This window comes from Aethalodelphis obliquidens, unplaced genomic scaffold, assembly GCF_003676395.1.
Source record: "Aethalodelphis obliquidens isolate GAN/ISIS:26980383/991018 unplaced genomic scaffold, ASM367639v1 scaffold81, whole genome shotgun sequence".
NCBI classification, from domain to species: Eukaryota; Metazoa; Chordata; class Mammalia; order Artiodactyla; family Delphinidae; genus Aethalodelphis; species Aethalodelphis obliquidens.
In genome coordinates, this window is record NW_020838025.1 from 41,657 (window position 1) to 57,094 (window position 15,438).

Below are 15,438 nucleotides of genomic sequence, written 5' to 3' on the forward strand. Positions count from 1 at the left end.
TTATTTGCTATATCAACCATGGTGACATGTTGAGCCTTCCTCTTTCTACCAGTAGTAAAACAAACATAATGGATATTTAGGCTGCTTGTTTTATCCCCACCTCTCACAACTGATCTGCATTCACACATAGGACAATGAAGGGCACTTTCTACCATGTTAACCAATACTTGAGAACTAGAAAATGTCCAGAATTTTCCGGGAATTATTTTCATATTCCCCAATCAGACCTTTGAAGGAATCTTACCTATTGTGTTTAATGAAGTCGTATCTCTGACGGCATCCCATCATCAACAAAACTGGAAAGAAATTTGAAGGGGCTTAGATTTTACCATATTTGAAATTCCAATATTTTAGCCTGACACGTTTTTGGATTTTAGAAACAAATATTTTAAATGAGACAAAAAATCATTTTTATGAACAAAAAGACAGGAATAGTTTTATATTTTTATCTGTTCCACTTGCACACAAAAGTCTTATGGGGTTATGTAAAGCAGTCCTGTTGGGTGCTGTGCATGGTGCAAGTATGAATTAAAGCCTAGGAATCTTAAGCTTCAGTCACCTGAAACTTTTAAATTTGAATGCAATCAATCCTGTCCAACATTTGAACAGAGCAAGACACTGTCTTTATTTTATTTGTCAGGTAATTAATCTGTCTTTTGCCCCAAGGAGAGAAACAACTGGCATCTTCCATCAATGTATTGTACAAAAATCTTTGAACACAGAGTGCAAGCAGAGGCTGATACAAGATGTGAAAAAAAATGAGAGACCATGTGGTATTTTCTCCTAACTTATTGCAATCTCCCGTTTAAATTTGGGAATAATCAATCTTCTGAGGGAAAGGCCCAAGGAAGGTTTTTGCTTCTGTGGAATAATGGGATTGCTAAAGATTTCAGGAGGCCAGACGAATTAGTGAGAATGACCATGAGAAATCAGAGAAAAGTCAGATCCATGGATGAAGTGATGTTTACCTCTGTGAATCAATGAGAAGTAGGAGCAAATGAAAAGACAGCTGAATACAACATTTTCTGAATAAATGTAACCTTTCAGCTGTCATAGAACAATTAATACTCACTATGATACAACATATTTAGTTTTGAAAGTTAACTTAAACTTAAAGCTTAATAATTAGATTTATTGAAGAACTGAAAACATATTTGTGGTTTAGAATAAATAATGTGTTCTTCTACAGATAAGAAGACTACATAAATAAATAGAAATAAGACTAAATAAAGAGGAAAATAACAAATTACATGTCATTAATATTAAAAACTGACACTCATCTAAAGAAAGAGAAGGAGAGACAGAAAGAGAGAAGAACTCATATCAATCATATATTAAAAACACCTAAATAAGAAGTCCTCAGACGTTAAAAAAAATGAAGTCTTCAATAAGAAGATAATGTAATAGCAAACATGGGGAAAATATACCAAAAGATATTTCAAAAAAGAGAATACAGAATGTTAAGTAAACATATCAAAAGATGCTTGGCTTCTTAGGAGTCAATTAAATTAAAAAAGTGATACCTGGAATTATCACTCACCAACCAGAAAGTTCAAATGAAAATGACAGGTATTATCAAGTTTGACAAGAATGTGTATAATCCTTGAATCTCATTCACTGCTGCTGAGGATGAAAAATCATACAAATGTTTTGAAAATATTTATAAATATCTAAAAAGATAAACACATGAAAGCTATGATTCGAAAGTTTTACTACTACATGTATACCGGAAAATAATTTATACACATACCACCAAAGCTCAAGTTCTAGAATTTATATACCAGTGTTATTCTCAATAGACACAAACTGAAAATCACTCATATTGTAATACACATTAGAATAAATTAATTAATAGTTAAATATTTACAGTATGGAATCCTATGCAACAGTGACAATGCATTATCACAACAACAGGCAACCATACAGGCATATTCACAAGCAACATAAAATAAAAAAGCCCAATCCAAAAGTGATTTTACTGTGCCATAACATTTATATAAAATACAAAATACAGGTAACATGAACTTTTTGTTAGATACAAGAACAATCTTAAACCTTAAGGGGAGTCACTAGAATGGGACCAGGGGGCCTCTGAGTATCTGGCAATTTTCTGTGTCTTTATCTAAAAGCTATGTATAGAGTGTATTCAGATTCTGAATTTTCTGAAATTTGTCATTTCCTTACAAACCATGCATGTTTTTAGTTGTTTTTTATACATAACACAAAGTAAAAAAGATAGACTAGGGAAGGTAATTATATTAGCACTTTAATATCCTATGCTTTTCAAGGTGGAAGTAAAAGGTATTAAATATTTGACATTGTGATAACTTAAAAGTAAGCTGAAAATTTGAGATTAATAAATAAGACATACTTCTTCATATATAATCCTCAAAGAGGAGGGGTAGAAAGGAGTATTATTTTTTATTTAATACAGAATCGTTAAGATAGCAATAATGAAAACAGACTAGGTTTAAGAAAGAGCACACTGGACTTCCCTGGTGGCACAGTGGGTAAGAATTTGCCTGCCAAAGCAGGGGACAGGGTTCAATCCCTGGTCTGGGAAGATCCCACATGGTGCAGAACAACTAAGCTCGTGTGCCACAACTACTGAACCTGCGCTCTAGAGCCTGCAAGCAACAACTATTGAGCCTGCATGACACAAGTACTGAAGCCCATGCACCTAGAGCCCATACTCCACAAGAGAAACCACCACAAGGAGAAGCCCGTGCACCACAACAATGAGTAATCCCTGCTTGAAAATACTAGAGAAACCTTGTGTAGCAATGAAGATCCAATGCAACCAAAAATAAATAAAATTAAATCTTTTGACTTCTGAGATGACTCACTCACATGGCTGTAGGTAAGAAGCCTCAGTTCCTTGCCACATAGACCTCTCCTTAGGGCTGCTTGAGTGTCCTCATGACATGGCAGCTGGCTTACCCCAGGATGAGTGATCTAGCAGAAACCAAAGCAGAAGCTGAAATGTCTTTTATAACTCCGGAAGCTGAACTTTGTCATTTCTGCAATTACTTATTAGTTAAACAGTCAGCCCTTTTCAAGTGCAAGGAGCCACACAGGTACATGAACACTGGGAGATAATTAGGGGATAATTAGGGCCATCTCGGAGGCTGGCCACCAAAGTGGCTGACTAGCCGAAGACTGAATTTTGTTTTCTTCACTTCTGGAGAGAAAATCGTCAGTGAATCTACTTGGTGGTCTCTGAGATGTACCACAGCTACCTCTTGCTCTCACTCCCAGCTGTGTGGCTGACAGGGTCTTGGTGCTCCAGCCGGGTGTCAGGCCTGTGCCTCTGAGTTGGGAGAGCCGAGTTCAGGACATTGGTCTACTAGAGGCCTTCAGCACCTTCTAATATCAAACGGTGAAAGCCTCCCAGAGATATCTGTCTCAACGCTAAGACCCAGCTCCACTCAGAGACCAGCAAGATCCACTGCTGGACATCCCATGCCAAACAACTAACAAGACAGGAATGCAGGCCCACTCATTAACAGAGAGGCTGCCTAAAATCATAATAAGGCCACAGATACCCCAAAACCCACCACCAGATGCGAGCCGCATCAGAAAAACAAGATCCAGACACACCCACCAGAACACAGGCACCAGTCTCCTCCACCAGAAAGCCTACACAACCCACTGAACAAACCTTAGCCACTGGGGGCAGACAGCAAAACAATGGGAACTACGAATCTGCAGGCTGAGAAAAGGAGACCACAAACACAGTCCCCAAAGCTAAATGAGAAGACAGAGAAACACACAGCAGATGAAGGAGCAAGGTAAAAACCCACCAGACCAAACAAATGTAGAGGAAATAGGCAGTCTACTGGAAAAAGAATTCAGAGTAATGATAGTAAAGATGATCCCAAATCTTGGAACTGGAATGGAGAATATACAAGAAACATTTAACAAGGACCTAGAAGATATAAAGAGCAAACAAACACTGATGAACAACACAATAAATTGAATTAAAAATTCTCTAGCAGGAAACAATAGCAGAATAACTGAGGCAAAAGAATGGATAAATGACCTGAAAGGTAAAAGAGTGGAAATAACTACTGCAGAGCAGAATAAAGAATAAAGAATGAAAAGAATTGAGGACAATCTGAGACACCTCTGGGACCACATTACACACACCAACATTCGAATATAGGGGTCCCAGAAGTAGAAGAGAAAAAGAAAGAGATTGAGAAAATATTTGAAGAGATAATAGTTGAAAACTTCCCTAATATGGGAAAGGAAATCATTAGTCAAGTCCAGGAAATGCAGAGGGTCCCATACAAGATAAACCCAAGGAGAAACATGCCAAAACATATATTAATCAAACTATCAAAAATTAAATACAAAGAAAAAATATTAAAAGCAGCAAGGGAAAAACAAAGAATAACATACAAGGGAATCCCCTAAGGTTAACAACTGATCTTTCAGGAGAAACTCTGCAAGCCAGAAGGGACTGGCAGGACATATTTAAAGTGATGAAAGGGGAAAAGCTACAACCAAGATTACTCAAACCAGCAAGGATCTCATTCAGATTTGACAGAGAAATTAAAACCTTTACAGACAAGCAAAAGCTAAGAGAATTCAGCACCACTAAGCCAGCTTTACAACGAATGCTAAAGGAACTTCTCTAAGCAGGAAACACAAGAGAAGGAAAAGACCTACAATAACAAATCCAAAACAATTAAGAAAATGGTAATAAGAACATACATATCAATAATTACCTTAAATTTAAATAGATTAAATGGTCCAACCAAAAGACACAGACTGGCTGAATGGATATGAAAACAGGACCAGTATATATGCGGTATACAGGAGACCCACTTCAGACCTAGGGACACATACAGACTGAAAATTAGGGGATGGAATAAGATATTCCATGCAAATGGAAATCAAAAGAAAGCTACAGTAGCAATTCTCATATCAGATAAAAAAGACTTTAAAATAAAGACTATTACAGGAGACAAAAAGGACACTACATAATGATCAAAGGATAAATCCAAGAAGAAGATATAACAATAGTACATATTTATGCACCCAAAATAGGAGCACCTGAATACATAAGGCAAATGCTAACAGCCATAAAAAGGGAAATCAACAGTAACACAATCATAGTAGGGGACTTTAGCACTCCTCTTACCAATGAACAGATCATCCAAAATGAAAATAAATAAGGAAACACAAGCTTTAAATGATACATTAAACAAGATGGACTTAATTGATATTTATAGGACATTCCATCCAAAAACAACAGAATACACTTTTTCTCAAGTGCTTGTGGAAAGTTCTCCAGGATAGAGCATATCTTAGGTCACAAATCAGGCCTTGGTAAACTTAAGAAAATTGAAATCTTATCAAGTATCTTTTCTGACCACAATGCTATCAGACTAGATATCAATTACAGGAAAAAATCTGTAAAAAAATACAAACACATGGACGCGAAACAATACACTACTTAATAACCAAGACACCATTGAAGAATTCAAAGAGGAAATAAAAAAGTACCTGGAAACAAATGACAATGAAATTATGAAGACCCAAAACCTATGGGATGCAGCAAAAGCAGTTCTAAGAGGGAAGTTTATAGCAATACATCCTACCTCAAGAAACAAAAAACATCTCAAATAAACAAGCTAACCTTACACCAAAAGCAATTAGAGAAAGAAAGAAAGAAAAAAACCGAAGGTCAGCAGAGGAAAGAAATCATAAATATCAGATCAGAAATAAATGAAAAAGCAATGAAGGAAACAACAGCAAAGATCAAGAAAACTAAAAGCTGGTTCTTTGAGAAGATAAACAAAATTGATAAACCATTAGCCAGACTCATTAAGAAAAAAAGGGAGAAGACTCACATCAATAGAATTACAAATGAAAAAGGAGAAGTAACAAATGACACTGCAGAAATACAAAGGATCATGAGAGATTACTGCAAGCAACTATATGCCAATAAAAGGGACAACCTGGAAGAAATGGACAAATTCATAGAAAAGCACAAACTTCCAAGACTTAACCAGGAAGAAATAGAAACTATAAACAAACCAATTCCAAGCACTGAAATTGAGACTGTGATTAAAAATCTTCCAACAAACAAAAGCCCAGGACCAGATGGCATCACAGGCAAATTCTATCAAACATTTAGAGAAGACTTAACACCTATTCTTCTCAATCTCTTTCAAAATATAGCAGAGGGAGGAACTCTCCTAAACTTATTCTATGAGAACACCATCTCCCTGATACCAAAACCAGGCAAAGATGTCACAAAGAAAGAAAACTACAGACCAGTATCACTGATGAACATAGATGCAGAAATCCACAGCAAAATACTAACAAACAGAATCCAACAGTGCATTAAAAGGATCATATACCATGATCAAGTGGGGTTTATCCCAGGGATGTAAGGATTCTTCAATACATACAAATCAATGTGATACACCATATTAACAAACTGAAGGACAAAAACCATATGGTCATCTCAATAGATACAGAAAATGCTTTTGACAATATTAAACACCCATTTATGATAAAAACCGTCCAGAAAGTAGGCATAGAGGGAACTTAACATAATGAAGGCCATATATGACAAACCCACAGCCAACATTGTTCTCAATGGTAAAAAAGTGAAACCATTTACACCAAGATCAGGAACAAGACAAGGTTGCCCACTCTCACCACTATTATTCAACACACTTTTAGAATTTTAAGCTACAGCAACCAGAGAAGAAAAAGAAATAAAAGGAATCCAAATCGGAAAAGAAGAAGTTAAGCTCTCACTGTTTGCCGATGACATGATACTATACATAGAGAATCCTAAAGATGCTACCAGAAAACTATTAGATTTAATCAATGAATTTGGTAAGGTTGCAGGATACAAAATTGATGTACAGATATCTCTTTCATTCCTATACACTAAAGATGAAATATTTGAAAGAGAAATTAAGGAAACTCTCCCATTTACCACTGCAACAAAAAGAATAAAATACCTAGGAATAAACCTACCTATGGAGACAAAAGACGTTTACTCAACAAACTATAAGACACTGATGAAAGAAATCAAAGATGACACAAACAGATAAGAGAGATATACCATGTGCTTGGATTGGAAGAATCAACATTGCGAAAATGACTCTACTACCCAAAGCAATCTACAGATTCAATGCAATCCCTATCAAACTACCAATGGCATTTTTCAGAGAACTAGAACAAAAAATTTCACAATTTGTTTGGTAACACAAAAGACCACGAACAGCCAAAGCAATCTTCAGAAGAAAAACAGAGCTGGAGGAATCAGGCTCCCTGACTTCAGACAATTCTACAAAGCTACAGTAGTCAAGACAGTATGGCACTAGCACAAAAACAGAAATATAGATCAACGGAACAGAAGAGAAAATCCAGAGATAAACGCATACACATATGGTCACCTTATTTTTGATAAAGTAAACAAGAATATACAATGGAGAAATCACAGCCTCTTCAGTAAGTGGTGCTGGAAGAACTGGACAGCTACAGGTAAAAGAATGAAATTAGAAGACTCCCTAACACCATACACAAAAATAAACTCAAAATGGATTAAAGATCTAAATGTAAGGCCAGACACTATAAAACTCTTAGAGGAAAACATAGGCAGAACACTCTACGACATCAATCACAGCAAGATCCTTTTTGACCCACCTGCTAGAGAAATGGAAATAAAAACAAAAATAAACAAATGAGATGTAATGAGACTTATAAGTTTTTGCACAGCAAAGGAAAACATAAACAAGACGAAAAGACAACCCTCAGAATGGGAGAAAATATTTGCCAATGAAGCAACTGACAAAGGATTAATCTCCAAACTTTACAAGCAGCCCATGCAGATCAATATCAAAAAAACAAACAACCCAATCCATAAATGGGCAGAAGACCTAAATAGACATTTCTCCAAAGAAGAGATACAGATTGCCAACAAACACATGAAAGGATGCTCAACATCACTGATCATTCGAGAAATGCAAATCAAAATTACAATGAGGTATCAGCACACACAGTTAAGAATGGCCATCATCCAAAAATCCTACAAACAATAAATGCTGCGGAGGTGTGGAGAAAAGGGAACACTCTTGCACCACTGGTGGGAGTGTAAATTGATACAGCCACTATTGAGAACAGTATGCATGTTCCTTAAAAACCTAAAAATAGAACTACCATATGACACAGCAATCCCACTACTGGGCATATACCTGGAGAAAACCATAATTCAAAAAGAGTCATGTTCCACAATGTTCACTGCAGCTCTATTTGTAATAGCCAGGACATGGAAACAATCTAAGTGTCCATCAACTGATGAATGGATAAAGAAGATATTGCATGTCTTCAATATAAAATGGAATATTATTCAGCCATAAAAAGAAATGAAATTGAGTTATTTGTAGTGAAGTGGATGGACCTAGAGTCTGTCATACAGAGTGAAGTAAGTCAGAAAGAGGAAAACAAATATTGTATGCTCACACATATATATGGAATCTAAAATAAAAGAAAAAAATGGTTCGGAAGAACCTAGGGGCAGGACAGGAATAAAGACACAGTCATAGAAAATGGACTTGAGGACATGGGGATGGGGAAGGGGAAGCTCGGACGAAGTGAGAGAGTTGCATGGACTTATATATACTACCAAATGTAAAATAGATAGCTAGTAGGAAACAGCTGCACAGCACAGGGAGATCAGCTCAGTGCTTTGTGACCACTTAGAGGGGTAGGATAGGGAGGGTGGGAAGGAGACACAAGAGGGAGGAGATATGGGGATATATGTATATGTATAGCTTGTTCACTTTGTTATAAAACAGAAAAACACAACTGTAAAGCAATTATAGTCCAATAAAGGTGATAAAAATAAGTAATGTATGCCCCCCCAAATTAAATCTTTTTTTAAAATAAATAAATAAAAAAGAGCACTCAATAACATGGTAACTCTAAACCTAAGTATTTTCAGTACTATAGTAAATGTAAATGCATTAATATCTCCTATTAAAGTGTAATGTTTTATATTATGTGCAACTAAATTTTTTTCACAATATACAGGTAAAATAAAAGAATTACATTAGAAAGGAGAAAACATTCCATATATTTAAAAACAATAAAACAATAAGCATATTCGTCTTAGATAAAGTAGTCTTTAAGTTCAGAACAATTTGTCATTATTGTAATTAGTATTATTATCCCAATTTCTTAAAAAATATTTCAATACTTTTTCTATTTGAAAAAATATTTTAATTTTTTTCTTCTCTTTTGTGGTCTAATACATGGTAAGTATTTAGGTGCTAACATAACCTAAAAATATATGTTGTTTTTTTACAGCTGAACAAAACTGAATCAAGAAGCAATAGATAACTTGAACATACTGTTCACTAAAAGCAAAATAGAATCTGTAATTAAAAAAACTCCCTACCAACAAAAGTCCAGGATCATATGGTTTCACAGGCAAATTCTACCAAATATACAAAGCAGAATTTACACTGATTCTTCTCAAACTCTTCGAAAAGATTGAAGAGTAAGAAATACTTCCAAAGACATTCTATGAAGCCACCATCACCCTGATGTCAAAAACAGACGGGGGGGACTTCCTTGGTGGCACAGTGGTTAAGAATCCGTCTGCCAATGCAGGGGACATAGGTTCAAGCCCTGGTCTTGGAAGATCCCACATGCTGTGGAGCAACTAAGCCTTTGTGCCACTACTACTGAGCCTGTGCTCTATGGCCCATGAGCCACAACGACTGAGCCTGATAGCCAGAACTGCTGAAGCCCATGCACCTAGAGCCCATGCTCTGCAACAAAAGAAGCCACCACAATGAACAGCCTGCACACCACAACGAAGAGTAGCCCCCTTTCACTGCAATTAGAGAGAGCCCGTGAACTGCAATGAATACCGAATGCATCCAAAAATAAATAAAGTAAGAAATTTACTAAAACAAACAAATAAACCAAAAACAGATGGGAACTTTACTGGTGGTCCAGCAGTTAAGATTTCGCTTGCCAGTGCAGGTGACGCGGGTTAGATCCCTGGTGGTGGAGCTAAAATCCCACATGCCTCACAAACAAGAAACCAAAACATAAAACAGAAGCAATATTGGAACAAATTCAATAAAGACTTAAAAAGAACACAGAGAAAGACACTACCAAAAGAGAAAGCTGGAGGCCAATATCTTTGATAAATATAGATGCAAAAATTATCAACTGAATATTAGAAAACCGAATCTGACAACACATAAAAGGATCATACACCATGACCAAATTTGATTCACCCCAGTGTCACAAAGTTGTTTCAACATATGCAAATCAATCAACATGATACACCACATCAACAAAGGGAAAACACAAAACAAATGATCATCTCAATAGATGCTGATAAAGCATTTGAAAAACTTCAACATCCATTCATGATAAAAACACTTACCAAAGTGGGTATAGGGGAACATATCTCAACATAATGAAAGCTATTTATAACAAACCCACAGCCAATATAATACTCAATGTTCATAAGCTGAAAGCCTTCCCGCTAAAATCTGGAACAAGACAAGCATGCCCACTCTCACCTCTTCTCTTCAACATAGTATTGAAAGTCCTAGCCACAACAATCAGACAAAAAAAAAAAAGAAATAAAATCTAACCAAATTGGAAGGAAAGAGGTAAAGTTGTCATTATATGCAGATGACATGATAATATATATAAAGGAAACCCTAAAAATTGCACACAAAAACTACTAGAATTGATTAAAAAAAAAACCCGGCAAAGTAGCAGGATACAAGATTAACATACATAAATTGGTTGCATTTCTTGGTTTTTCTTTTTTTTAAAATTTATTTTGGCTGCATTGGGTCCTCATTGCTGTGCATGGGCTTTCTAGTTGTGGCCAGTGGGGGCTAGTCTTCGTTGTGGTGTGCAGGCTTCTCATTGCAGTGGCTTCTCTTGTTGTGGAGCACAGGCTCTAGGCACGTGGGCTTAAGTAGTTGTGGCACGGGCTCATCAGTTGTGGCTCACGGCCTGTAGAGTGCAGGATAAGTAGTTGTGGCACACAGGTTTAACTGCTCCACGGCATGTGAGATCTTCCTGCACCACGGCTCAAACCCGTGTCCCCTGTATTGGCAGGTGGATTCTCAACCACGGAGCCACCAGGGAAGTCCGTGGTTGCATTTTTTTACACTAACAATGAAATATCAGAAAGGAAATGTAAACAAGCAATCCTTTTTTAAATGGCATCAAAAAAATAAAATACTTAGGAATAAACCTCACCAAGGAGGTGAAAGACTTATATGCTGAGAACTACAAAACATTAGTAAACGAAACTGAAGATGATTCAAAGAAATGGAAAGACATCCCACGCTCTTGGATGGGAAGAGTTAATACCGTTAAAATGGCTATACTACCCAAAGCAATCTACAGATTTAATGTGATCCCTATCAAATTACCCATGACATTTTCCCCAGAATTAGAACAAATAATCCTAAAATCTATCTGGAACCATAAAAAGTCAGAACTGTCAACACAATCCTGAGGAAAAAGAACAAAGCAGGAGGCATAACCCCCCTAAACTTCAGATAATACTACAAAGTTACAGCAATCAAAACCACACGGTATTGGCACACAAAGAGATACATGGATCAATGGAATGGAATAGATAGTCCAGAAATAAACCCACACACCTATGGTTAATTAACCTTCGACAAAGGCAGCAAGAATATACAATGGGGAAAAGATAGTCTCTTCAGCAAGTGAAAGTTGTACAGCCATATGCAAATCAGTGAAGTCAGAACATACCCTCACACCATACACAAAAGTAAACTCAAAACGGCTTATATGCTTAACTATAAGATAGGACACGTTAAAACTCCTAGAAGAGAACATAAGCAAAACATTCTCTGACATAAATCATAACACAGTTTTCCTAGGTAGTTCTCCCTAGGCAGTACAAATACAGTAAGTCACCTACATATGACCCTTCACGTTGCAAACTTTCTAAGATGCAAACGTCCATTCGCATGTCCAATCATGTAAGTTATTTCACGTGTCTGGCATACATTGTCACGTGCGTGCCTCCTCTATAAGTGATTGTGCTTTTGTGTACTTTACAGTACTGTATAGAGTACAGTAGTACAGTACCTTTATTTCAAGCCCAAGATGTCTGAAAGCAAGCGTAAAAGCAGCGGTGATGTAGCTGGTACTGTTAAGAAGCGCCAAGCGATAATGATGGAAACAAAAGTGAAAGTAATTGAGAGAGTGGAGTGAGGCAAAAAGATGTTAGATATCGCTCATTCTTATAACATGAATCATTCAATCATTGGCACGAATCTAAAGAACAAGGACAAGATCATGGAACATGTGAAGTCTGCTGTGCTGGTGATGTTGACAAAATATTGAAGAAGCATGGAAAAGTGATGGAGGAGATGGAGAAACTTCTCAGTGTGCAGATGCACGATCAACATCAGCGCTGAGTCCTGCTCAGCTTAATGCTGATTCAAGAGAAAGCTAAAAGGCTTTATGAAGACTTGAAGAAGAAACACGGCAAAGAATCAGAGGGCATATATTTTAATGCCAGCCATGGCTGGTTTCATCGTTTCAAGGCTAGAGCCAACCTTCACAATGTAAAAGTAAGTGGAGAGGCAGCAAGTGCAGATAGGGTAGCTGTCCGGGAACTTCCAGAAACACTTTGAGAAATTATTGATGATGGTGTGCATTTACCCAACCAGGTTTTTAATGTAGATGAAACACAACTGTACTGGAAGAGGATGCCAGACCGAAGTTACATCAGTAAGGAGGAAAAGTTGATGCCGGGCTGTAAAGCAGCAAAGGATAGGCTGTTGTTTGGCGGCAATGCTTCTGGTGATATGAAGCTGAAGCCTTAGTTTATCATTCGGAGAACCCAAGAACCCATAAAAACATAGCCAAGGGCTCTCTTCCTGTTGTGAGAAAGCGTAACCCCAAATCCTGGATTACAAAGGCCAGGTTCCAGGACAGGTTTTGCCACCACTTTATCCCAGATATAGAGAAATATTGCTTGGAGAAGGATGTTCCAGCAAAACATTCTTTTGCTGCTTGACAATTCTCTGGGCCACCCCCCTTCATGGATGACTTTCATTCCCAACTTCAAAGTAGTGCATCTGTCACCGAATACTACGTTGCTCATCCAACCTATGGACCAGGGAGTTAGAGCGACTTTCAAGAAATATTATTTATGTCACACTTTTTGTCACGCAGTAAAGGTAAGTGACAAATCAGGAACAACCTAGGGACAACTTTGGAAGGACTATAACATCTACAAGACCATAAAAACATTGACTTTGCATAGTGTGAGGGTATGGTGGTCACCATGAATGGGGTTTGGAAGAACCTTTGCCCACAGTTTGTTCATGATTTTTGTGGACTTGAGAAGATAGATCAGAAGTCCAAAGAGGTCTTCAGCAACGTAGTGACCCTCAGCGAGAAGCTGGAGGTAGATCTGCAAGAGGGTTTCATTGAACTCCTTGCTGTGCAACATGAGGAGCTTACTGATGGAATTGGAGGCCCAGAGAAAGGATGAAGAGGGACAGGAGGAAGAAGAAGTAACTGAAGAAATGAAGAGATTCACGACACAGAAAATGGCAAGGGAATCCTCTTTATTTGAGGAAGCACTGTTAGTTTTTGAGGCACAGGACTCGAACCTAGAATGGTACCCAAAGGTGGCAGCAGCCATTCAGAACGAAATCCAGTGCTACCTTGTCATCTATGATGAGAAAAAAAGAGCTACGACCCAGACATCAATGGATCATTTTTTCAAGAGGGTAAACAGAATTAAATCCAGCAAGGAACCAGAACTTGTGTCATCAACGTCAGGTATGAGTGAAATGGCAGCTTGCCCTCTGTCTCCTACTGCTGATAATCCTTCACCTCTACCTTCTCCCACCTCCTCTCCCTCCTCCAATCAGTAACTCTTCTCGACTGTTCCCTCAATGCCATCCCGAGTATCCCAGCTGTTGTACTGTATTACTGTACTTTTCAAGTTACTGTACTGTAAGATTAAAAATGTTTTCTTTGCTTTTGTGTTTGTGATTTCTGTATTGTTTGCGTGAAAAGTATTATAAACCTATCACGGTACAATACCATATAGCCGAATGTGTAAGTTGGGTACCTAGACTAACTCTGTGGACTTACAAACAAATTGGATTTACAAACGCACTCCTGGAACAGAACTTTTCATATGTAGGGGACTTACTGTAAAAGCAAAAAAGAAACTGGAACTAATCAAACTTATAAGCTGTTGTACAGCAAAGGAAAGCATAATCAAAATGAAAGGGCTTCCCTGGTGGCGCAGTGGGTGGGAGTCCGCCTGGCGATGCAGGGGACACGGGTTCGCGCCCCGGTCCGGGAAGATCCCACATGCTGCGGAGTGGCTGGGCCCGTGAGCCATGGCCGCTGAGCCTGCGCGTCCGGAGCAACGGGAGAGGCCACAACAGTGAGAGGCCCGCATACTGAAAAAACAAAACAAAACAAAATGAAAATACAGGGCTTCCGTGGTGGTGCAGTAGTTGAGAGTCCGCCTGTGGATGCAGGGGTCGCGGTTTCGTGCCCCAGTCCGGGAGGGTCCCGCGTGCCGCGGAGCGACTGGGCCCGTGAGCCATGGCCGCTGAGCCTGCACGTCCGGAGCTTGTGCTCCGCACCGGGAGAGGCCAGAGCAGTGACAGGTCTGCGTACCGCAAAAAAAAAAAAAGAAAGAAAGAAAGAAAAAACCCCTGAAAATACAACCTATGGACTGGGAGAAAATATTAGCAAATGATGAGCCTGACAAGGGCTTAATTTCCAAACTATACAAACAGCTCATACAACTCAATAACAAAATAACAAATAACTCAATGGAAAAATGGGTAGAAGACCTAAATAAACATTTCTCCAAAGAAGACATACAAATAGCCAATAGGCACATGAAAAGATGTTCCTCATCACTAATTATTAGAGAAATACAAATCCAAATTACAATGAGGTAATACTTCACACTGATCAGAATGGCCATCATTTAAAAAATCTACAATTAACAAATGCTGGAGGGAGTATGGAGAAAAGGGAACCCTACTACACTGTTGGTGGCCATGTAAGATGGTGCAGCCACTATGGAAAACAGTATGGAGGTTCCTTAAAAAAACTATAGAGAGAGTTGCCATATGATCTAGCATTCCCACTTGTGGACATATATCTAGACAAAACTATAAGTCAAAAAGATACATGAGGGTTTCCCTGCTGGCGCAGTAGTTGAGAGTCCGCCTGCCGATGCAGGGGACATGGGTTCGTGCCCCGGTACGGGAAGAACCCACATATCGCGGAGCGGCTGGGCCCGTGAGCCATGGCCGCTGAGCCTGCGCGTCCGAAGCCTGTGCTCCGTAAAGGGAGAGGCCACAACAGTGAGGCCCGCGTACCGCAAAAAAAAAAAAA